Source organism: Triticum urartu, chromosome 6A, assembly GCF_056163025.1.
Source record: "Triticum urartu cultivar PI428250 chromosome 6A, HENAU_Tu73, whole genome shotgun sequence".
Classification (NCBI taxonomy): domain Eukaryota; kingdom Viridiplantae; phylum Streptophyta; class Magnoliopsida; order Poales; family Poaceae; genus Triticum; species Triticum urartu.
Genome location: NC_141878.1, coordinates 476,653,031 through 476,679,643, shown reverse-complemented (window position 1 = coordinate 476,679,643; position 26,613 = coordinate 476,653,031).

Below are 26,613 nucleotides of genomic sequence, written 5' to 3'. Positions count from 1 at the left end.
ATCTATTTTAGCATTAACGGTGTTTAAGAAAGGTGTACCAACGATAATGGGGCAAAATTCATCCTGTGGGGAACCAAGAACAAGAAAATCAGTAGGGTATATTATTTTCCCACACAAGACTTCAGCATCTCTAACAATCCAAAGTGGTGTGATGGTGTCTCTGTTAGCAAATTTAATAGTAACATCTATGTCTTCTATTTCAGCGAGTGCTATGTCATTCAGAATTTCTTGATATAAGGTAAAAGTAATAGCACCCACACTAGCACCTATGTCACATAAACCATGATAACAGTGATCTCCTATTGGAACTGAGACAACGGGCACAACGTGCCTATGTTTATCTTTCCCATCGGGTTTGGCAATTCTAGCAGCTTCACCAACGAAGTAAATAACATGCCCATCAATATTATCGCCAAGAGATCTTTAACCATAGCAACACTAGGTTCTACCTTGATTTGTTGAGCTGGTTTAGGTGATGTAATATTACTTTTATTGACCATGGTTGAAACTTTAGCATGTTCCTTTATCCTAACAGGGAAAGGTGGTTTTTTCAATATAAGCAGTAGGAACAACCGGATCAACATTATAGATGATTGTTTCATCTTTAGCAACTACCGGTTCTTTAATTTCTTCTTTAATAGGTGGGTGATATTTAAACCACTTCTCTTTAGGGAGATCAACATGAGTAGCAAAAGATTCACAAAAGGAGGCAACTATCTCAGAGTCAAGTCCATATTTAGTGCTAAACTTTTGGAAAGCATCGGTTGTAACGATCCGACCTCAGGCGGTCAAATCTGTGTGCATAAGTGTCATACCTAGATCGGTAATGCTGACACACACAATACTCGAGGATTTATAACAGAGTTCAATCACACACTTATTACATCGAATGTCTCAAAAGAGAACTTATTACAATAATATGGCTGAAGTCCATCTAAATAAGATAACAGCAGAAGCTTCAAAGGTAAATGAGTCCATCAAATCCAACGGCATAGCTAAGTGCATGACAATGACCTAGCACACCTTACTCTTCTTCTGAAAACTCTGCAACATAATACGTTGCAGCCTATGTAGGTCAGCACATGGAATATGCTGGCAAGATAACACTATAGAGCAATGAACAAGTAACAGCTATAACTATATGCATATATGGCTGGTGGAGGCTCTATGGTTATCATTTGCATAAAGCTAGGTTTTCCCTACAACAAAGGAATATATTTTATTTATCTACAAAGTTTGTTGAAAGTATTGAGAAGGTTCCTCCAACTCAATCCCAATTAAAAGTAATAATCAACAACCCAACAAATTAATTAAGTAAAGTGATGAGATCAATTCAATAATTCAGGTACCAGATACTCAAGATGTCCATAGCCGGGGACGCGGCTAATCATGATTAGTTTGTACACTCTGCAGAGGTTTGCGCACTTTTCCCCACAAGACTCGATCTCCTCCATTTGATTTCTCGCATTGCATCATGTTTGAGAAACGGATGACCGAAACACAGTCTTTCCTAAGAGGTCCCCTTAACCGATAGATAGGCCGGTACACCTACAATTCCCCTACATCTGCTAGACCATCATGGAAAGGTTTCCCATAACTTACTCAACCATGCCCGAGCCCATAATGGCATGTGGCTGCACACGGAAGTTTCTAGCCTGAATAATCTTATGATCCCTTAGAGCCTGGGTGGCAAACCATAGGATGATCACACGGGTACTCCGGGATATCCCAGGACAACACTGGATTACTCCAGGTGCCCAGACAACCACTGGGTGCTCCAGGGTGCCTCAACCAATCCACCCAGATGTGTATTAAAGTAGCCACCTTAAGTTAACCATTAATTAAAACTCTCACATCTGTCATGGATCACTCAAACCAAACCACATCTACGAGCATAGCATAGCAATATAAGCATAACGTAGTAACACCCAGGGTTTGATATGAAAAAGGCAATAGGTTCTACCTCATCAACTACTTCCCAATACCCACATGTTAAACAAGTCCTACTCATGCAGTGTTTGAGGGTGGGTTGAAACTAATGCATAAAAACTGGGTATTAAAGGGATATGATCAAAGTGTTACTTGCCTTGCTGATGATCTGAAAACCCTAGTGACTCGTAGTAGCATGCTTCGCACTTCGGAAACTCTATCGTGAACAAACAATAGCATACATAAGCACTCAAGCATAAGATGCAAGGGAAAAACTCAAGAGAAGAGATCCAAACTGAAAGTTCAATTGAAGAGCTTTGATTTGCAAAAAGAATCAATCGAATCGGAGCTATGAAACTCAAACTATGATCAAAAGAAGTTAAAATTCAAATCTGCTTGAAACCAAATTTTAAATTGTCAAAATCATGTTCAAGTTGATTATCTGGAAAGAGGGGAACAAGACAAAGATTTTGGTGTTGGTTTCACTGGATTTGGACAAACGAGTAAAAAGTAGCGAGGGTTTGAAGATTAGGGACTAATCTATGATAAAAGTAATCGCGGATAGGTCCCTGGCCGAGAAATACTATAATAAAAAGAAAAATCTAGCGAATGAACGTTCGCTACGAAACCCTAATGAACGAAAACGTTCGCTATCGTGGATTAACGGACGAACGTCCGCAAATTAGAACCGATCGGAAATAAACCGATAGAAAACCCTAACCCTAAAATAAACTGAAAGAAAAACCAAATCGGTTTTTTTACCGGTTAACAGGAGAAAAACAACGACGAGGTCCGGTGTGGCTCTAGCGGCGAGGCCATGCGGCGGCGGCGGCAGCAACAGCGGCGCGGGCGGTGGCTTGCGGCGGCAGCACGGGACTCCTCCCGCGAGGAGGAAGGCGGCGGGGCAAGGTGGGCTGGCCTGGCTCGGCTCGGCCTTCGGCCCAGTCGGGGGACGAAACTTTTTTTAGAAATAAATTTTGCCAGAAAGAAAAATCCTAATAAAATATAAAAAAATAAAAACACCAAAAAAATCACAGTCTAAATCTAATATTTAGAACAAAGTGAACATTTTTTTGGCCTAAAAAATGCATATTTTTCTAATTTCAAATAAAATAGCAAATAAAATATTGATTTTATTTTAAAATTTCTCCTCCGATATTCCTCTCTTTTGAAGAAGTCATTTTATCTTCTCTCATTTATTTTTATTATTTGAAATAATTGGAGAGAAAAATATTAAAATCAATTTGATCCGCTTTTCAAATTTGAGAAAATTCAAATATGAAAATTTGTGAAATCCCCAACTCTCTCCTTGGGTCCTTGAGTTGCTTAAGATTTCCAGGATCTCAACCAAAATGCAAATAAAATATGATATGCATATGATGACCTATGTATAACATCCAAATTGAAAATTGGGATGTTACAAACCTACCCCCCTTAAGATGAATCTCGCCCTCGAGATTCGGGTTGGCTAGAGAATAGGTGTGGGTGGTCTTTCCGTAGGTCTTCTTCTCGCTCCCAGGTGGCTTCTTCCTCGGTATGGTGGCTCCATTGAACTTTGCGAAACTTGATAACCTTGCTGCGTGTAACTCGGCTGGCAAACTCGAGAATCTTGACGGGTTTCTCCTCGTAGGTTAGTTCATTATCCAATTGAATTTCTTCTAGGGGCACTGTATCTCTCAGAGGAATATCGGTCATCTCAGCATGACACTTCTTCAACTAGGAAACGTGAAACACATCATGAACTCCTGACAATCCTTCGGGTAATTCCAACTTGTAGGCAACTTCTCCCATACGCTCCAAAACTCGGTACGGTCCTACAAATCTCGGGGCTAACTTTCCCTTAACTCCAAATCGTTTAACTCCTCGGAAAGGTGACACACGAATATATGCTATGTCTCCAATCTCATAGACTACCTCCTTGCGTTTACGGCATAACTCTTCTGCCTGGACTGGGCTACCTTCAATCTATCATGGATCAACTTAATCTTCTCTTCAGACTCCTTAATCAAATCTGATCCAAACAACTGACGATCTCCGACTTCATCCCACATCAAAGGTGTCCTGCACCTTCTTCCATACAAAGCTTCGAAAGGGGATATCTTCAAACTAGCCTGGTAATTGTTGTTGTATGAGAACTCTGCGTAAGGCAAATTGTCATCCCAACAAGATCCATAATCTAGCGCACAAGCTCTCAACATGTCCTCCAGAATCTGATTGACTCTCTCGGTCTGTCCATCTGTCTGCGGATGAAAGGCTGTACTGAACTCTAACCTAGTACCCAAAGTCTGGTGCAGCTGATTCCAAAACTTCGAGGTAAGTTGTGTTCCTCTATCTAATACGATGGTCCTCGAAACTCCATGCAGGTATACGATCCTGGTCATGTATATCTTGGCCAACTTCACGCTCGTATAAGTGGTTTTCCCGGGAATGAAGTGAGCCATTTTGGTCAAGCGATCAACTACTGCCCAGATGGAATCATAACCTGATCGTGTCCTGGGTAATCCGGTGATGAAATCCATGCCAAGATTGTCCCACTTCCATTCGGGTATTGTCATAGGCTGAAGTAACCCTGCTGGCTTCTGATGTTCTGCCTTCACTCTCTGACATACATCACCTACTGCTACATACTCGGCAATATCCTTTTTCATACCTGTCCACCAGAACATTCCTTCAAATCCAAATACATCTTGGTGTTTCCGGGGTGAATTGAGTATGGCGAGTCATGGGCTTCCCGAAGTATTAACTTCCTGATCTCCGCATTATTGGGCACGTATACTCGATCCTCAAACCATAACATTTTGTGCTCATCCTCACGAAAACCCTTGGCTTTGCCTTTGCTCATTTTCTCCTTTATCTCAGCAATTTCCTTATCATCCTTTTGAGCTTCTCGATTCTTTACCAATAATGTAGACTGAACCTCCATTGCTGCAACAAAACCTCTTGGAACTATCTCCAAACGAAGTTCCTTGAGATCTTCGACTAACTCCTGCGGTAATCCTCCGCTTACGAGGGTATTGAGATAACTCTTGCGGCTCAAAGCATCTGGTACGACATTGTCCTTTCCTGGATGATGATGTAGCTTCATATCATAATCCTTTATTAGTTCCATCCATCTCCTCTGTTTGAGATTCAACTCCTTCTGCGTGAAAATGTACTTCAAACTCTTATGATCCGTGTATACATCACAACGGTTTCCAATAAGAAAATGTCACCAGGTCTTGAGCGCATGCACTATGGCTGCTAACTCCAAATCATGTGTGGCATAATTCAACTCATGCGGTCAAAGCTGATGTGAAGCATATGAAACAACTCTTCTGTCCTGCATAAGTACACCTCCAAGTCCTAAGCGAGAAGCGTCGCAATACACTTGGAAATCCTTGCGTATATCCAGAAGAATCAACACTGGGGCTGTAACTAAACGTTTCTTCAACTCTTGAAAACTGGCTTCACATTCCTCAGTCCATTTGAACTTGGTGTCCTTCTTCAACAACTCTGTAATGGGTTTCGCAATCTTGGAAAAATTCTCAATGAACTGTCTATATTATCCTGCGAGTCCCAGAAAACTGTGGATCTCTCCAACTGAGGTGGGTCCCAACCACTCAGTGACAGACTGAACCTTTGTAGGGTCTACTGCTATACCTTCTCCTGATATAACATGTCCAAGAAATCCAACTTACTTCAACCAAAACTCACATTTGCCGAACTTGGCATATAATTGATGTTCCCTAAGCTTCTCGGGAACTAATCGCAAATGTTCCTTGTGTTCCTCTTCATTCTTCAAGTACACCAAAATATCATCAATGAACACCACAACAAACTTATCCAAAAACTCCATGAACACCTTGTTCATCATACTCATAAAATAGGCAGGGGCATTAGTCAATCCAAAAGACATGACCATGTACTCATATAGCCCGTACCTTGTGGTAAAAGCTGTCTTAGGTATATCCTGTTCTCGGATCTTCAACTAGTGGTATCCTGATCGAAGATCAATCTTGGAGAATACTTTGGCTCCCTGCAGCTGGTCAAACAAATCGTTGATCATTGGTAGTGGGTATTTGTTCTTGATCGTCACTTCATTCAGTGCCCGATAATCAACAACCATTCTCAAAGATCCATCCTTCTTCTCAACTAAGAGCACTAGGGCTCCCCACGGTGATGAACTTGGTCGGATATAACCTTTCTCCAATAACTCCTTAATCTGCTTCTTAATTTCCTCCAGATCATTTGCGGGCATCCGGTACGGTCTCTTCGATATTGGTCTGGTGCCTGGCAGCAGCTCTATCAAAAACTCCATGTCTCGATCTAGCGGCATGCTTGGTAATTCCTCTGGAAATACATCTGGGTAATCCTTTACAACTGGAACTTCTTCCTAAACAACTCCCGAGAGGGAATTTACTTGAGTCCTCTTTGGCGCATGCCTGGATACATACTTAATCCTCTTTCCCTCCGGGGTGGTTAGTAGAATTGACTTACTAGCACAATCGATATTTTCTCCATACATCGATAGCCAATCCATGCCTAGTATCACATCCAATCCTTGTGACTCCAAGATTATTAGGTCGGAGGGGAAAACATGCCTACCTATGGCTAATGGCATCTGAAAACATCCTCTGCTTGCCATATACTCCGCTCCAGGTGAGCTTACTAACATAGGTGTCTTAAGGGCTTTGCTGGGCAACTTATACTTATCCACAAATCCCCTCGATATGTATGAATGCGATGCACCAGTGTCAAAAATAAAAGTAGCAGTAAATGACTTAATCAAAAACTTACCCATAACTGCATCTGGCTGTTCTTCAACGTCCTCCACGTCAACGTGGTTCACTTGTCCTCTGGTGAAAGGGTTGGGATTTTTCCCAGAGCTTCCATTTCCATTTCCATTCTTTGTTTCAGGACACTCGGTGGCATAGTGTCTAGTCTTCCCACACTTGAAACAGGTAATGTGACTTAGATCCTTCCTGGCGGGTGTTGCTGGGTTGGAGCGGTTCTGACCGTTGTTTCCTCCATTCCCATTTCCATTCTTAGGGCCATTGTGGTTATATGAACTCCCTCCATTGTGGGTATGGCCTCCATGGTTATGATGGGTATGTACTCCCGAGTTCGGGGTAAAACAAGGCTTCTGCTGAGCTCCAGAATTGTACTTCCCCTGTCCATACTTCCTTTTGCGGCTCTCTATCCGTTGCTGCTTGCCTTCGATCATAAGGGCCTTATCTACCAACTCCTTGTAGTTAGCAAATGTTGCCACCATCAACTGCATACTCAGCTCATCATTTAGCCCTTCCATAAACTTCTCCTTCTTTGCGGCATCTATGGCCACATCATCTGGGGCATAGCGGGCTAATTTGCTGAACTCATCCATGTATTGTGCCACGGTACGATTTCCCTGGCACAAGTTGCGAAACTCACGCTTATTCATACTCATAGCTCTGGTTGAGACATGGGATGTGCAGAAAGCTTGCTGAAACTGATCCCATGCGACATTGGCTATGGGAAAAGTGGCTATGTAATTCTCCCACCATGAGGCTGCGGGTCCATTCAATTGATGTGCGGCAAACCGCACCTTCTCGGCATCTGTGCAACCTGTGGTGGTCAGCTCCCTTCCAATCCTGCGGAGCCAGTCATCAGCAACAATCGGCTCGGTGCTACTGGGAAACACCGGCGGATTCAACCTCAGAAAATGGGCTAAGTTGTCAACTGGAGGTGGTGGCGGCGGATTGTTGTTGTTGTTGCCTTGGTTCTAGACTAACAACTGCATCAAGGCATTCTGTTGTTGGATCAACTGAGTGAGCTCCGGTGGGAACAAAATCCGGGATCATGTCTCGGAGGCATCTGATAGGTTTAGAGGGGTGAGAATAGAATAGAGTGGGGTCTAAAGGGAAGTCACTACCCATATGCACATGAGACAAACACATTCATTATCACACCACTCAATTCAAACACGAGCATACAATCGATCTAATCTACCGTTACAAAATACTCGGACTATTGCTATATACATGGGGGAATACTACTGATAGTATGGTGGCCGACTAGAAACTTTGATCGGTGGAAGACTCCATGATATCTGCTCTAGCTTCGTCTTCATAATCATCATCACTATCGGGGTCGGAGTCGGTGTCATCGATGATGATGTAATCTTCGAGATGGTCGTCCTCCTCTGGTTTGGTATCTCCCATGAATATTGCTAGCTTCTTCTTCAGGTCTTCATTCTTCTCCAGTAGTACTGCAATTTCTTCTTCATATCCATCACGTGTAGACTTGATTTCCTCTTCTAGCTCCATGTTCCTAGTCATCAACTTCCTCATCTCTATCATGTTGGCGCACATCTGGTTCTCCTGACGACGAATGTGTTGGTTTAACTCCTGGATGTAGGCTGCAATGGATTTACCCCTCCTGGTGCAAATCATCTCCCATTGCTCATCTCGGCGTCCACATATCTGGTAGATGGTGTCCTTAAGATCCTTGTGATATAATTCGCCGATGCGTCCCATGGTGATGTGGGCTGCCATGCTCTTTCCTAGACTCCAGGTTGGTGCATCAAAGGAAAACTCTATGGGCTCAGTAACTGGTGTGAATGTCCTTCCTGGAACATGTACTCAAATTGTCCAGCGCTCTTCTTCCAGTAGAGTGGCGGTGTAGGTCCCCGTGAAGCTTGGTATTCCGATGCTCAGGTACTTAGTGGCCTCCTTCAAGTGTCGTCCAAAAGGGGTGTCTTCATTCGGTTGAGCAAACTTGTTCCTTGGGTCCGCCATCTATAGAGTGGAAAGTGGAGAAGAGTCAGAAATGAGTAGAGAAGAGTGTCTTATGGCTCATCTTAATGGTCGCGTCCTACAGTCAGCGTGTGCTCTGATACCATCTTATAGCGATCCGACCTTAGGCGGTCAAATCTCTGTGCATAAGTGTCATCCCTGGATCGGTAATGCTGACACACACAGTACTCGATGATTTATAACAAATTTCAATCACATACTTATTACATCAAATGTCTCAAAAGAGAACTTATTACAATAATATGGCTGAAGGCCATCTAAATAAGATAACAACGGAAGCTTCGTAGGTAAATGAGTCCATCGACTCCAACGGCATAGCTGAGTGCATGTCAACGACCTAGCGCACCTTACTCTTCGTCTGAAAACTCTGCAACATAATACGTTGCAGCCTATGTAGGCCAGCAGCTATGTCGTTCGAGTTGATGGACTCATTTACCTTTGAAGCTTCCGTTGTTATCTTATTTAGATGGCCTTCAGCCATATTATTGTAATAAGTTCTCTTTTGAGACATTTGATGTAATAAGTGTGTGATTGAACTCTGTTATAAATCCTCGAATACTGTGTGTGTCAGCATTACCGATCTAGGGATGACACTTATGCACAGAGATTTGACCGCCTGAGGTCGGGTCGCTACATCGGTATTCATAAAATATTAAACACAATCAAACTTAAGCTTAATACCTAACTCTTTACCTTCTTCGAGTTCCCAATCTTCAGAGTTGCGTTTAATTCTTTCTGGAAGATCCCACCGAAAATCAATAGTCTTCTTCATAAAGGAACCGGTACAATAAGTATCGAGCACGGATCGATCACCATGAGAAAGCCGAGCATAAAAATTCTGAATGATAATTTCTCTTGAGAACTCATGATTGGGGCATGAATATGACATTGACTTAAGCCTACCCCAGGCTAGAGTGATACTTTCTCCTTCACGAGGCCAAAAATTATATATATAATTCTGATCACAATGAACTAGATGCATAGGATATTTTTTTGGTGAAACTCTAATTTCAATCGATTCCAATTCCAAGATCCAATATCATCGCATAGCCTATACCATGCCAATGATTTTCCCTTCAAAGATAAAGGGAGAAACTTCTTCTTAGCTTCATCTCCGGGTAAACCTTCAAGCTTAAATAATCCACAAATTTCTTCCACATATATCAAGTGCATATCAGGATGTTCGGTTCCATCTCCTCCTTAAGGATTAGCTAGCAGTTGTTCTATCATACCCGAAGGAATTTCATAACCAATATTTTCAGTAGGTGCAGTAGGATGAGGGTTGACTAATTTTGGTTCCGGTCAAGGTGAAGATACCCCGAATAAACCCCTCAAAGGATTGTTTTCCATAGTAACAAGTGACAGTAAATTTCAGCACATAGTAATAATTTTTCCTTACCAATTTCCACTTACCAAGAGCGCTTCACTCCCCAGGAACGGCGCCATAAAAGAGCCTTGATGACCCACAAGTATAGGGGATCAATCTTAGTCCTTTCGATAAGTAAGAGTGTCGAACCCAACGAGGAGCAGAAGGAAATGACAACCGGTTTTCAGTAACGTATTCTCTGCAAGCACTGAAATTATGAGTAACGGGTAGTTTGATAGCAAGATAATTTGTAACGAGCAAGTAACAATAGTAGTAACAAAGGTGCAGCAAGGTAGCCCAATCCTTTTGAGGCAAAAGACGGGCCAAAACGATCTCTTATGATAAGCAAAGCGTTCTTGAGGGTACACGGTAATTTCATCTAGTCACTTTCATCATGTTGGTTTGATTTGTGTTCGCTACTTTGATAATTTGATATGTGGGTGGACCGTTACTTAGTGTTCTTACTTGAACAAACCTCCTACTTATGATTAACCCCCTCGCAAGCATCCACAACTACGAGAAAAGTATTAAGAATAAATTCTAACCATAGCATTAAACTTTTGGATCCAGATCAGTCCCTTACGGAATAGCGCATAAACAAGGGTTTAAGCTTCTGTCACTATCGCAACCCATCATCTAATAACTACTCCAGAATGCATTCCCTTAAGCCAAAATATGGTGAAGTGTCATGCAGTAGACGTTCACATGACACCACAACATACATACCATCAAAATATCGAACACATATAAAATTCACATGATTACTTGCAACAAGATTTGTCCCATGACCTCAAGAACAAAAGTAACTACTCACAAAAGATAATCATGCTCAAGATTAGAGGGGTATTAAATATCATAATGGATCTGAACATATAATATTCCACCAAATAAACCATATAGTAATCAACTACAAGATGCAATCAACACTACTAGTCACCCACAAGTACCAATCTATAGTTCTGGTACAAAGATTGAACATAAGAGATGAACTAGGGTTTGAGAGGAGATGGTGATGTTGAAGATGTTGATGGAGATTTCCCTCCCCAGCATGGGAGAGTTGTTCGTGATTATGATGACGATGATTTCCCCCTCCTGGAGGGAAGTTCCCCCAACGGAATCGCTCCGTCGGAGGGCAAAAGTGCTCCTTGTTGGAAATATGCCCTAGAGGCAATAATAAAATGGTTATTATTGTGTTTCCTTGTTCATGATAATTGTCTATTGTTCATGCTATAATTGTATTAACTGGAAACCGTAATACATGTGTGAATACATAGACCACAACGTGTCCCTAGTAAGCCTCTAGTTGACTCGTTGATCAATAGATGGTCATGGTTTCCTGACCATGGACATTGGATGTCATTGATAACGGGATCACATCATTAGGAGAATGATTTCATGGACAAGACCCAATCTTAAGCATAGCACTAGATCGTGTAGTTCGTTTGCTAAAGCTTTTCTAATGTCAAGTATCATTTCCTTAGACCATGAGATTGTGCAACTCCCGGATGCCGTAGGAATGCTTTGGGTGCACCAAATGTCACAACGTAAATGGGTGGCTATAAAGGTGCATTACAGGTATCTCCGAAAGTGTCTGTTGGGTTGGCATGAATCGAGACTGGGATTTGTCACTCTGTATGACGGAGAGGTATCTCAGGGCCCACTCGGTAATGCATCATCATAATGAGCTCATTGTGACTAAGTAGTTGGTCATGGGATCATGCATTACGGAATGAGTAAAGTGACTTGCCGGTAACGAGATTGAACGAGGTATTGGGATACCGATGATCGAATCTCGGGCAAGTAACGTACCGATTGACAAAGGGAATTGTATACGGGGTTGCTTGAATCCTCGACATCGTGGTTCATCAGATAAGATCATCGTGGAACATGTGGGAGCCAACATGGGTATCCAGATCCCCCTGTTGGTTATTGGCCGGAGAGTTGTCTCGGTCATGTCTGCATGGTTCCCGAACATGTAGGGTCTACACACTTAAGGTTCGATGACGCTAGGGTTATTAGGAAGACTTGTATGTGATTACCGAATGTTGTTCGGAGTACTGGATGAGATCCCGGACGTCATGAGGAGTTCCGGAATAGTCTGGAGGTGAAGATTTATATATGAGAAGTCATCATACGGTCACCGGAAATATTCGGGGGTATGTCGGTATTGTACCGGGACCACCGGAGGGGTTCCGGGGGTCCACCGGGTGGGTCCACCTGTCCCAGAGGGCCTTATGGGATGTAGGTGGAAGGGAACCAGCCCCTAGTGGGTTGGGCGCCATCCCCCCTAGGGCCCATGCGCCTAGGGTTTGGGGGAACCCTAAAAGGGCCCCCCTTGCTTGGGGGGCAAGCCCCCTCCCCCTTGGCCGCCGCCCCCCTCTAGATCTCATCTAGAGGGGCCGGCCCCCCTTTCCCCTTCTCCCTATAAATAGAGGGGAGAGGGGAGGGCTGCAATACGACATCCAAGGCGCAGCCCCTCCCCTCCGCAACACCTCTCCTCCTCCACATGAGCCTGGCGAAGCCCTGCCGGAGAACTGCCACTCCATCACCACCATGCCGTCGTGCTGCTGTTGGAGCTTCTTCCTCAACCTCTCCCTCCTCCTTGCTGGATCAAGGCGTGGGAGACATCATCGGGCTGCACGTGTGTTGAACGCGGAGGCACCGTTGTTCGGTGCTTAGATCAGATTCGGCCGCGATCTAAATCGCTACGTGTACGACTCCTCCAACCGCGTTCTTGCAACGCTTCCGCTTAGCGATCTTCAAGGGTATGAAGATGCACTCCCTCTCTCTCGTTGTTAGTATCTCCTAGGTTGATCTTGGTGACACGTAGGAATTTTTTTGAATTATTGCTACGATCCCCCATAATGGCATCATGAGCTAGGTCTATGCGTAGATTCTATGCACGAGTAGAACACAAAGCAGTTGTGGGCGATGATTTGTTCAATTTGCTTACCGTTACTAGTCTTGTCTTGATCCGGCGGCATTGTGGGATGAAGCGTCCCGGACCGACCTTACACGTACGCTTACGTGAGACTGGTTCCACCGACTGACATGCACTTGATGCATAAGGTGGCTGGCGGGTGTCTGTCTCTCCCACTTTAGTCGGATCGGATTCGATGAAAAGGGTCCTTATGAAGGGTAAATAGCAATTGGCATATCACCGTTGTGGTTTTGCGTAGGTAAGAAACATTCTTGCTAGAAACCCATAGCAGCCACGTAAAACATGCAACAACAATTAGAGGACGTCCAACTTGTTTTTGCAGGGTTTGCTTTGTGATGTGATATGGCCAAAAGGATGTGATGAATGATATATGTGATGTATGAGATTGATCATGTTCTTGTAATAGGAATCACGACTTGCATGCCGATGAGTATGACAACCGGCAGGAGCCATAGGAGTTGTCTTAATTTATTTATGACCTGCGTGTCAATGAATGCCATGTAATTACTTTACTTTATTGCTAACCGTTAGCCATAGTAGTAGAAGTAATAATTGGCGAGGCAACTTCATGAAGACACGATGATGGAGATCATGGTGTCATGCCGGTGACGATGGTGTTCATGCCGAGCCTCGAAGATGGAGATCAAAGGCGCAAGATGATATTGGCCGTATCATGTCACTTTATGATTTGCATGTGATGTTTGTCATGTTTTCACATCTTATTTGCTTAGAATGACGGTAGCATAAATAAGATGATCCCTCATTAAAATATCAAGAATTGTGTTCCCCCTAACTGTGCACCGTTGCTAAGGTTCGTTGTTCCGAAGCACCACGTGATGATCGGGTGTGATAGGTTCTAACATTCGCATACAACGGGTGTAAGCCAGATTTACACACGCAATACACTTAGGTTAACTTGACGAGCCTAGCATGTACAGACATGGCCTCAGAACACGGAAGACCGAAAGGTCGAACATGAGTCGTATAGTGGATACGATCAACATGAAGATGTTCACCGATGATGACTAGTCCGTCTCACGTGATGATCGGACACGGCCTAGTTGACTCGGATCATGTATCACTTAGATGACTAGAGGGATGTCTATCTAAGTGGGAGTTCATTGAATAATTTGATTAGATGAACTTAATTATCATGAACATAGTCAAAAGGTCTTTGCAAATTATGTCGTAGCTCACGCTTTGGTTCTACTATTTTAGATATGTTCCTAGAGAAAATTTAGTTGAGAGTTGACAGTAGCAATTATGCGGACTGGGTCCGTGAACTGAGGATTGTCCTCATTGCTGCACAGAAGGGTTATGTCCTTAATGCACCGCTCAGTGTGTTGAACCTCGAGCATCGTCTGTAGATGTTGGGAAACATCTGACATACACGTTTTGATGACTACGTGATAGTTCAGTGTGTAATACTAACGGTTTAGAATTGTGGCACCAAAGACGTTTTTGAAACGTCGCAGAACATATGAGATGTTCCAAAGACTGAAATTGGAATTTCAGACTAGTGCCCACGTCAAGAGGTATGAGACCTCTGACAAGTTTCTTAAGCCTGCAAACTAAGGGAGAAAAGCTCAATCATTGAGCATGTGCTCAGATTGTCTGAGTACTACAATCGCTTGAATCGAGTGGGAGTTAATCTTCCAGATGAGATAGTGATGGTTCTCCATACTCACTGCCACCAAGCTATTGGAGCTTCGTGCTGAATTATAACATATCAGGGATAGACATGATGATCCTTGAGCAACTCGTGATGTTTGACACCGCGAAAGTAGAAATCAAGTAAGAGCATCAATTGTTGATGGTTAAACCACTAGTTTCAAGAAGGGAAAGGGAAACAAGGGATACTTCATGAGACGGCAAATCAGTTGCTGCTCTAGTGAAGGAACCCAAGGTTGAACCAAACCCAAGACTAAGTGCTTCTATAATGAGGGGAACGGACACTGAAGCAGAACTACCCTAGATACTTGGTAGATGAGAAGGCTGGCAAGGTCGACAGAAGTATTTTGGATATACGTTATATTATTGTGTACTTTACTAGTACTCCTAGTAGCACCAGGGTAATAAATACCAGTTCGGTTGCTAAGTGTTAGTAACTCGAAATAAAAGGCTGCGGAGACTAGCTAAAGGTGAGATGACGATATGTGTTGGAAGTGTTTCCAAGGTTGATGTGATCAAACATCGCATGCTCCCTCTACCATCGGGATTGGTGTTAAGCCGAAATAATTGTTATTTGGTGTTTGCGTTGAGCATAAACATGATTGGATTATGTTTATCGCCATACGGTTATTCATTTAAGGAGAATAATGGTTACTCTGTTTATTTGAATAATACCTTCAATGGTCTTGCACCTAAAATGAATGGTTTATTGAATCTCGATTGTAGTGATACACATGTTCATGCCAAAAGATATAAGATAGTAATGATAGTACCACATACTTGTGGCACTGCCATTTGAGTCATGTTGGTATAAAACGCATGAAGAAGCTCCATGTTGATGGATCTTTGGACTCACTCGTTCTGAAAAGATTAAGACATGTGAACCATGTCTATTGGTAGATATGCATGAAGAAACTCCATACAGATGGATCGTTTGGACTCACTTGTTTTTAATCACTTGAGACATGCAAATCATACCACATGGGCAAGATGACTGAAAGACCTCGTTTTCAGTAAGATGGAACAAGAAAGCAACTTGTTGGAAGTAATACATTTTGATGTGTGCAGTCCAATGAGTGCTGAGGCACGCAGTGGATATCGTTATGTTCTTACTTCACAGATGATTTGAGTAGATGCTGAGTATATTTACTTGATGAAACACAAGTCTGAATTATTTAAGGGTTTAAGTAATTTCAGAGTGAAGTTGAAGATCGTCGTGACAAGAGGATAAAATGTCTATGATATGATCATAGAGATGAATATTTGAGTTACGAGTTTGGTACACAATTAAGACATTGTGGAAATTGTTTCACAACTAATACCGCCTGGACCACCATAGTGTGATGGTGTGTCCAAACATCATAACTGCACCCTATTGGATATGGTGCATACCATGATGTCTCTTATCGAATTACCACTATCGATTACGAGTTAGGAATTAGAGACAACCACATTCACTTTAAATAGGGCACCACACAATTCCGTTGAGACGACACCGTATGAACTATGGTTTAGAGAAACCTAAGCTGTCGTTTCTTAAAAGTTTGGGGCTGCGATGCTTATGTGGAAAAGTTTCAGGGTGATAAGCTCGAACCCAAAGCGGATAAATGCATCTTCATAGAATACCCAAAAATAGTTGGGTATACCTCCTATTTCAGATCCGGAAGCAAAAGTGATTGTTTCTAGAAATGGGTCCTTTCTCAAGGAAAAGTTTCTCTCGAAAGAATTGAGTGGGAGGATGGTGGAGACTTGATGAGGTTATTGAACCGTCACTTCAACTAGTGTGTAGCAGGGCACAGGAAGTTGTTCCTGTGGCACCTACACCAATTGAAGTGGAAGCTTATGATAGTGATCATGAAACTTCGGATCAAGTCACTACCAAACCTCATAGGTCGGCAAGGATGCGTACTACTTCAGAGAGGTACGTAATCTTGTCTTGGAAGTCATGTTGCTAGACAACAATGAACCTATGAGCTATGGAGAAGCGATGGTGGGCCCGGATTCCGATGAATGGCTTGAGGCCATAAAATCCGAGAGAGGATCCATGTATAAAACAAAGTATAGACTTTGAAAGAACTACTTAATGGTCATAAGGCTGTTGGGTGCAGATGGATTTTAAAAGGAAGATGGACAATGATGGTAAGTGTCACCATTAAGAAAGCTCGACCTGTCGTTAAGATGTTTCCCGACAGGTTCAAGGAGTTGACTCGATGAGACTTTTTCAATCGTAGCGATGCTAAGAGTCTGTTGGAATTATGTTAGCAGTTACTGCATTATTTATGAAATCTTGCAGATAGGATGTCAAAACATTGTTTCCTCGATGATTTTCTTGAGGAAAGGTTGTATGTGATACAACCAGAAGGTTTTGTCAATCCTGAAAGATGCTAACAAGTATGCAAAGCTCCAGCAATCCTTCTAAGGACTGGAGTAAGCATCTCGGAGTTGGAATGTAAGCTTTGATGAGATGATCAAAGATTTTGGGTTTATACAAAGTTTATGAGAAACTTGTATTTCCAAAGAAGTGAGTGGGAGCACTATAGAATTTTTGATGAGTATATGTTGTTAACATATTGTTGATCAGAAATGATGTAGAATTTCTGGAAAGCATATAGGGTTATCTGGAAAGTGTTTTTCAATGGAAAACCTGGATTAAGCTACTTGAACATTGAGCATCAAGATCTATAAGGATAGATCAAAACGCTTAATAGTACTTTCAAATGAATACATACCGTGACAAGATTTTGAAGGATTTCAAAATAGATCAGCAAAGAAGGAGTTCTTGGCTGTGTTACAAGGTGTGAGCATTGAGTAAGACTCAAGACCTGACCACGGCAGAAGAGAGAGAAAGGATGAAGGTCGTCCCCTATGCTTTAGACGTAGGCTCTATAGTATGCTATGATGTGTACCGCACCTGAAGTGTGCCTTGCCATGAGTCAGTCAAGGGGTACAGGAGTGATCCAGGAATGAATCACATGACAGCGGTCAAACTTATCCTTAGTAACTAGTGGACTAAGGAATTTTCTCGATTATAGAGGTGTTAAAAGAGTTCGTCGTAAAGGGTTACGTCGATGCAAACTTTGACACTAATCCGGATGACTCTGAGTGGTAAACCGGATTCGTATAGTAGAGCAGTTATTTGGAATAGCTCCAAGTAGCGCGTGGTAGCTGCATCTACAAGATGACATAGAGATTTGTAAAGCACACATGGATCTGAAAGGTTCAGACCCATTGACTGATAAACCTCTCTCACAAGCAAGATATGAACATACCCCATGGGTGTTGGATTCATTACAATCACATAGCGATGTGAACTAGATTATTGACTCTAGTGCAAGTGGGAGACTATTGGAAATATGCCCTAGAGGCAATAATAAAATGGTTATTATTGTGTTTCCTTGTTCATGATAATTGTCTATTGTTCATGCTATAATTGTATTAACTGGAAACCGTAATACATGTGTGAATACATAGACCACAATGTGTCCCTAGTAAGCCTCTAGTTGACTAGCTCGTTCATCAATAGATGGTCATGGTTTCCTGGCCATGGACATTGGATGTCATTGATAACGGGATCACATCATTAGGAGAATGATGTGATGGACAAGACCCAATCTTAAGCGTAGCACTAGATCGTGTAGTTCGTTTGCTAAAGCTTTTCTAATGTCAAGTATCATTTCCTTAGACCATGAGATTGTGCAACTCCCGGATATCATAGGAATGCTTTGGGTGCACCAAATGTCACAACGTAACTGGGTGCTATAAAGGTGCATTACAGGTATCTCCGAAAGTGTCTGTTGGGTTGGCACGAATCGAGACTGGGATTTGTCACTCCGTATGACGGAGAGGTATCTCTGGGACCACTCGGTAATGCATCATCATAATGAGCTCATTGTGACTAAGTAGTTGGTCATGGGATCATGCATTACAGAACGAGTAAAGTGACTTGCCGGTAACGGGATTGAACGAGGTATTGGGATACCGACGATCGAATCTCGGGCAAGTAATGTACTGATTGACAAAGGGAATTGTATACGGGATTGCTTGAATCCTCGACATCGTGGTTCATCCGATAAGATCATCGTGGAACATGTGGGAACCAACATGGGTATCCAGATCCCACTGTTGGTTATTGGCCGGAGAGTTGTCTCGGTCATGTCTGCATGGTTCCCGAACCCGTAGGGTCTACACACTTAAGGTTCGATGACGCTAGGGTTATTAGGAAGACTTGTATGTGATTACCGAATGTTGTTCGGAGTCCTGGATGAGATCCCGGGCGTCACGAGGAGTTTCAGAATAGTCCGGAGGTGAAGATTTATATATGAGAAGTCATCATACGGTCACCGGAAATATTCAGGGGGTATGCCGGTATTGTACCGGGACCACCGGAGGGGTTCCAGGGGTCCACCGGGTGGGTCCACCTGTCCCGGAGGGCCTTATGGGCTGTAGGTGGAAGGGAACCAGCCCCTAGTGGGCTGGGCGCCATCCCCCTAGGGCCCATGCGCCTAGGGTTTGGGGGAACCCTAAAAGGGGGCGCCCCCCTTGCTTGGAGGGCAAGCCCCCTCCCCCTTGGCCGCCGCCCCCCTCTAGATCTCATCTAGAGGGGCCGGCCCCCCTTTCCCCTTCTCCCTATAAATAGAGGGGCGAGGGGAGGGCTTCAATACGACATCCAAGGCGCAGCCCCTCCACTCCCCAACACCTCTCCTCCTCCGCATGAGCTTGGCGAAGCCCTGCCGGAGAACTGCCACTCCATCACCACCACGTTGTTGTGCTGCTGTTGGAGCTTCTTCCTCAACCTCTCCCTCCTCCTTGCTGGATCAAGGTGCGGGAGAGTCATCGGGCTGCACGTGTGTTGAACGTGGAGGCACCGTTGTTCGGCGCTTAGATCGGATTCGGCCGCGATCTGAATTGCTATGTGTACGACTCCTCCAACCGCGTTCTTGCAATGCTTCCGCTTAGCGATCTTCAAGGATATGAAGATGCACTCCCTCTCTCTCGTTGCTAGTATCTCCTAGATTGATCTTGGTGACACATAGGAAATTTTTTGAATTATTGCTACGATCCCCAACACTCCTGCCCAAGTTCCTCCTCGACACGGCGGCGCTTCATCCCGAAAGTCCTCTCCTTATTTTTTTTCTAGGTCAAAATGACTTATATACCAGAAGATGGGCACAAGAGGTGGGCTAGGCTGAGCACAACCCATCAGGGCACGCCTGGGGGGCCTGGCGAGCCCTGGTGTCTTGTGCTCACCAGGTGGCCCCCTCCGGTAGTTATTTGCTCCAGTATTTTTCATATATTCCATAAAAATTCCTCGTGAAGTTTCAGCTCATTTGGAGTTGTCTAGAATAGGTAGCCTGACGTAGCTTTTTCAAGTCCGGATTTCCAGCTGCCCGAATTTCCCTCTTTGTGTGAACCTTGCATATTATGAGAGAAAAGGCATTAGAATTACTCCAAAAAGCATTATTATGCATTAAAACATTACAAATAACAGTAGGTAAACATGATGCAAAATGGACGTATCACCTGCCAATTGCAATATATAAAAAATTGATCGCGCCTAAGTATTGTGCTGGTCATAGATGCCCTCAAAGGCGTATGGACCCACAAGTAAGAAGCCACATCACCCACGTATGGACCCGCTTGCGAGAATCCACATCAACACCACAATGGGACCATGATACGTCCATTTTGCATCATGTTTTCCTACTGTTATTTATAATGTTTTTATGCACAATAATGCTTTATGGAGTAATTATAATGCCTTTTCTCTCATTAAATGCAAGGTTTACACAAAGAGGGAGAATGTCGGCACCTGGAATTCTGGACCTGAAAAAGCTACGTCAGAGCTACCTATTCTGCACATATCCAAATGAGCTGAAATTATAGAGAATTATTTTATAATATAAAAAAATACTGCAGCAAATAACTACTGGAGGGGGCACCTGGTGACCACAAGACACCACGATGCGCCAGGCCCCCCAGGCGTGCCTTGGTGGGTTGTGGTCAGCCCAGACCACCTCTGGTGCCTGTCTTCTAGTATATAAGTCATTTTGACTAAGAAAAAGTAATGAGAGGACTTTCGGGACGGAGCGCTACTGTCTCGAGGTGGAACTTGGGCAGGAGCACTTTTTCCCTCCGCCGGAGCGATTCCGCCGAGGGAACTTCCCTCCCGGAGGGGGAAATCAAAGCCATCATCATCACCAACAACCCTCTCATCTTTGGGAGGCCAATCTCCATCAACATCTTCAATAGCACCATCTCCTGTCAAACCCTAGTTCATCTCATGTGATCAATCTTTGTACCGGAACCTCAGATTGGTACCTGTGGGTGACTAGTAGTGTTGATTACATCTTGTAGTTGATTACTATATGGTTTATTTGGTGGAAGATTATATGTTCAGATCCATTATTCTATTTAATATCCCTCTGATCTTGATCATGAATATCATTTGTGAGTAGTTACTTTTGTTCTTGAGGTCACGGGAGAAGTCGTGTTGCAAGTAATCATGTGAACTTGATATGTGTTTGATATTTTGATGATATGTATGTTGTGATTCCCTTAGTGGTGTCATGTGAACGTCGACTACATGACACTTCATCATCTTTGGGCCTAAGGGAATGCATTGTGTAGTAGTTATTAGATGATGGGTTGCTAGAGTGTCAGAAGCTTAAACCCTAGTTTATGCGCTACTTCGTAAGGGACTAATTTGGATCCAAATGTTTAATGCTATGGTTAGATTTTATCTTAATACTTTTCTCATAGTTGCGGATGCTTGTGAGGGGGTTAATTATAAGGGGGGGTTTGTTCAAGTAAGAACATCACTGAAGCACCGGTCCACCCACATATCAAATTATCAAAGTAGCGGACATGAATCAAACCAACATGATGAAAGTGACTAGATGAAATTCCCGTGTGCCCTCAAGAACGCTTTCCTTATTATAAGAGACCGTTTTTGCCTGTCGTTTGCCATAAAAGGATTGGGCTACCTTGCTGCACTTTATTTACCATTACCATTACTTGTAATTTATAAATTATCTTGCTATCAGACTATCTGTTACCGACTATTTCAGTGCCTGCAGGAAATACCTTGCTGAAAACCACTTGTCATTTCCTTCTGCTCCTCGTTCGGTTCGACACACTTACTTATCAAAAGGACTACGATTGATACCCTACACTTGTGGGTCATCAAGACTCTTTTCTGGTGCCATTTCCGGGGAGTGAAGCACTCCTGGCAAGTGGAAATTGGTAAGGAAAAATTATGACTACGTGCTGAAATTTATTGTCACTTGTGACTATGGAAAACCATCCTTTAAGGGGTTTGTTCGGGGTATCTTCACATTGACCAGAAGCACAATTAGTTGCCCCTCAACCTACTGCACCTACTAAAAATATTGGTTATGAAATTCCTTCGGGTATGATAGAACAACTGCTAGCTAATCCTTATGCAGGAAACAGAACAGAACATCCTGATATGCACTTGATATATGTGGATGAAATTTGTGGATTATTTAAGCTTGCAGGTTTATCTGGAGATGAAGCTAAGAAGAAGGTTTTCCCTTTATCTTTGAAGGGAAAAGCATTGACACGGTATAGGCTATGCGATGATATTGGATCTTGGAACTAGAATAGATTGAAATTGGAATTTCACCAAAAATTTATCATATGCATCTAGTTCATCGTGATCAAAATTATATATTTAATTTTTGGCCTTGTGAAGCAGAAAGTATCGCTCTAGCTTGGGGTAGGCTTAAGTCAATGTTATATTAATGCCCCAATCATGAGCTCTCGAGAGAAATTATTATTCAGAACTTTTATGCTCGGCTTTCTCGTGATGATCAATCCATGCTCGATACTTCTTGTACGGGTTCTTTTATGTAGAAGACTATTGAATTTAAGTGGGATCTTTTAGAAAGAATTAAATACAACTCTGAAGATTGGGAACTCGATGAAAGTAAAGAGTCAGGTATTAAGCTTGAGTTTGATTGTGTTAAATCCTTTATGACTACCAGTGCTTTCCACAAGTTTAGCACTAAATATGGACTTGACTCTAAGATAGTAGCCTATTTTTGTGAATCATTTGCTACTCATGTTGATATCCCTAAGGAGAAGTGGTTTAAATATCATCCCCCTATTAAAGAAGTATTTAAAGAACCGGTTCAAGCTAAAGATGAAACTATCATTTATAATGTTGATCCAGTTGTGCCTACTGCTTATATTGAAAAACCACCTTTCCCTGATAGGATAAAGGAACATGCTAAGGTATCAATTATGGTTCACAAAAGTAATATTAAAGCACCTAAACCCTTTGAGCAAACCAAAGTTGAACCTAGTGTTGCTATGGTTAAAGATCTCCTCATAGAAAATATTGACGAGCATGTTATTTATTTCTGTGATGAAGCTGCTAGAATTGCCAAACCCGATGAAAAAGGTAAACATAGACCCATAGTTGGCATGCCTATTGTCTCAGCTAAAATAGGAGATCACTGTTATCATGGTTTATGTGACTTAGGTGCTAGCATGAATGCTATTCCTTTTGCCGTATACCAAGAAATTATGAATGATACAACACCTGCTGAAATAGAAGACATATATGTTACTATTAAACTTGCTAATAGAGACACCATCACACCACTTGGGATTGTTAGAGATGTTGAAGTCTTGTGTGGGGAAATAAAATACCCTACTGATTTTCTATTTCTTGGTTCCCCACAAGATGACTTTTGTCCTATTATCTTTGGTAGACCTTTCTTGAACACTGTCAATGCTACTATAGATTGCCATAAACAAACTGTCAGTGTTAGCTTTGGTGATGAGTCTCATGAGTTTAATTTCTCTAAGTTTAGTAAACAACCTCATAAGAAAGAATTACCTAGTAAGGATGAAATAATTGGTCTTGCTTCTACTGCTATGCCTCCTACCGATCCTTTAGAACAATATTTGCTAGACTATGAAAATGATATGCATGTGTGTGAAAGAAATGAAATAAATAAAATATTCTTTGATCAACAACCTCTGCTTAAACACAATTTGCCTATTGAAATTCTGGGAGGCCCTCCTCCACCTAAAGGTGATCCTGTGTTTGAATTAAAACAATTGCCTGACACTTTGAAGTATTCTTATCTTGATGAGAAAAAGATATATCTTATTATTATTAGTGCTAACCTTTCAGAGAATGAAGAAGAAAGATTATTAAAAACTCTGAAGAAGCACCGTGCTGCTATTGGATATACTCTTGATGATCTTAAGGGCATTAGTCCCACTCTATGTCAGCACAAAATTAAGATGGAACCTTTTGCTAAACCCGTCATTGATCACCAATGTCAGTTAAATCCGAAAATGAAAGAAATGGTAAGAACGGAAATATTGGAACTTCTGGAAGCAGGTATAATCTATCCTATAGCTGATAGTAGATGGGTAAGTAATGTTCATTGTGTCCCTAAGATGGGAGGTATTACCATTGTTCCTAATGATAAAAATGAACTTATTCCACACAGAATTGTTACTGGCTATAGAATGGTAATTGATTTTAGAAAATAAAATAAAATCTACTAGAAAAGGTCATTACCCTCTGCCTTTTATTGATCAAATGCTAGAAATATTATCTAAGCATGCACACTTTTGTTTTCTTGATGGATATTCTGGTTTTTCTCAAATACCTGTTCACAACCTGATCAGGAGAAAACCACTTTTACTTGTCCTTTTGGAACCTATGCTTATAGACGTATGCCTTTTGGTTTATGCAATGCAATGCACCTGCTACCTTTCAAAGATGTATGACTACTCTATTCTCTGATTTTTGTGAAAAGATTATTGAGGTTTTCATGTATGATTTTTCCGTTTACAGAACTTCTTTTGATGATTGCGTAAGCAACCTTGATCGAATTTTGCAGAGATGTGGGCAAACTAATATTGTCTTGAATTGGGAGAAGTGCCACTTTATGGTTAATGAAGGTATTGTCTTGGGGCATAAAATTTCCGAACGAGGCATTGAGGTGGATAAAGCTAAAGTTGATGCAACCGAGAAACTGTTGTGTCATGAAGATATTAAAGATATTCGTAGTTTCCTTGGTCGTGCCAGTTTCTATAGGAGGTTTATTAAAGACTTCTCTAAAATTTCTAGGCCTCTTACAAATCTTTACCTAATAATAAAGGACGGAGCCTTTCATAGTTCTCCATAAGTCATCTCATTATATCCGTTAGATATATGTTAACCATAAAGATTAACGGCTAAGATTTAAAATAAGATTTACCACGTGTAAGGAAAAAAACAAACCCTATGGAACAAAGTCTACATGTATGGCTCAATGAAAACAAAGGAAAAACTAACGCACGTCCTGCTGCTGGATGAAAAAAAGGAAAACAAATCTGTACGACTCTGATTGGCATCCTTCACCATGAAAAATCCCTTTCTTATTCTGACAGTCTCTCTTCAGATCTACTCTATTTTAGATGAAAAGGAAGTCACGGTGGGTTAGGTCACTTGCGGAAGCTACCTCGATCACGGGTCAATCGTTAGGGATCGTTCCAATCGATCGAGGTCCTAGCGATCGATCTGATTTAGCCCACGTGAACTTCATAAGAGTCAACCGGCCCAAGCCCATCAAACGTTTCAGCCAACGTCCAATCGATCTCATATGGTCCATGTGAAATCTAGCGATTGTTCCTGAATCCCTAGCAAGATTATTTCGTGCGTCTCCCCGTCAAGACACCGACTCAGTTGGAGTGCAATTTTGCCTCAAAAAAAGTTGGAGTCCAACTCTGCATCGGCGGCTTCCTTTCCCTTGACCGCTCCAATAAATATTGGATGAAAGAGAGAGGGAGGGAGGAGGTAGATCCCGTCGAGGTCGGCAGAGGGAGCCGTTGAACAAGGCTGCGTACGACGAGGCCGATCCCATGAGATGCTTCATCCGGGTCATGAGGCAGAGGTAGTATATGATGACGCACACCACAAAGCTAGCTATCTTGCAGACTCACATGGTTGCACGGCCTGAGGATCCAAGCTGCCAATACAGGCATGCACGGGATCCATTGCAGCCCACACGACATATGTCGTCTCCGGGTATGCGCAGGTGCTAGGGACGATGACGCGTCAGCCGCCACATCCAGCGATATGAGCGGGCGCTACCGCCACCGGGACTTCGAGGACACACTGGTCCAGCCTCCAGCAGACAACCATGGTCGATACAAGTTGCAAAGACGACGGCAAAGGAGCTGGAGGACATGGCAGAGGCCCGTCCACTGAAGCCCAACTTTGTGATGGATTCCTTCACATGAAGGAGTCAACCATGATCCAGGAGATACATATTGTTAACGATACGTTCTACTCATCACGCACTTGAGATCACGAGAGATCGATCAAACGCGATTGGCCAAAGTTGTTCTCCTCTATTCCTTGCTTCTCATCACCATCGCCGCCTCCATCCTCACCAGCAGTCCGTCCCATCGGCATTGTCCCCTGTCCAGCCAATTCTCGCATCAGGCTCCGCTAGCCCCTCAGCCTAGATAGCGTCTGCGTCGTCCCCTGTCCAGCCAATGTCCTTGGGCCTGCTATTAGCGACAATAGTCGATCAATAGTACACGACCATGTAATGGTTGGTAAAGTGAGCATTGCTTCTTCTTTCATGTTCTAATTGTGTCAGTCCCAGTTCGGCCCGACAACTCTGCTAGCGATGCCATGCTTCTTGCACTTACTGGGAACAGCGAACGGGGCTAGCCCATGACGGCCGGTGACTGGTAAAGCACATCAACTCATGGGAGCAAGAATCCGCTTACGGCCGATGCAGGTGAAGCACGCGTGGTAATTATATGAAAAAATACTACACAAATTAGTTGATTCAGTATTTGATTAATTGATATTCAATAGATATGGTACTGTAGACTGTAGTGGATCTCTTTTTTGTGCTAATTAAACTGGAGACCGACAGCCTATGAGAAAA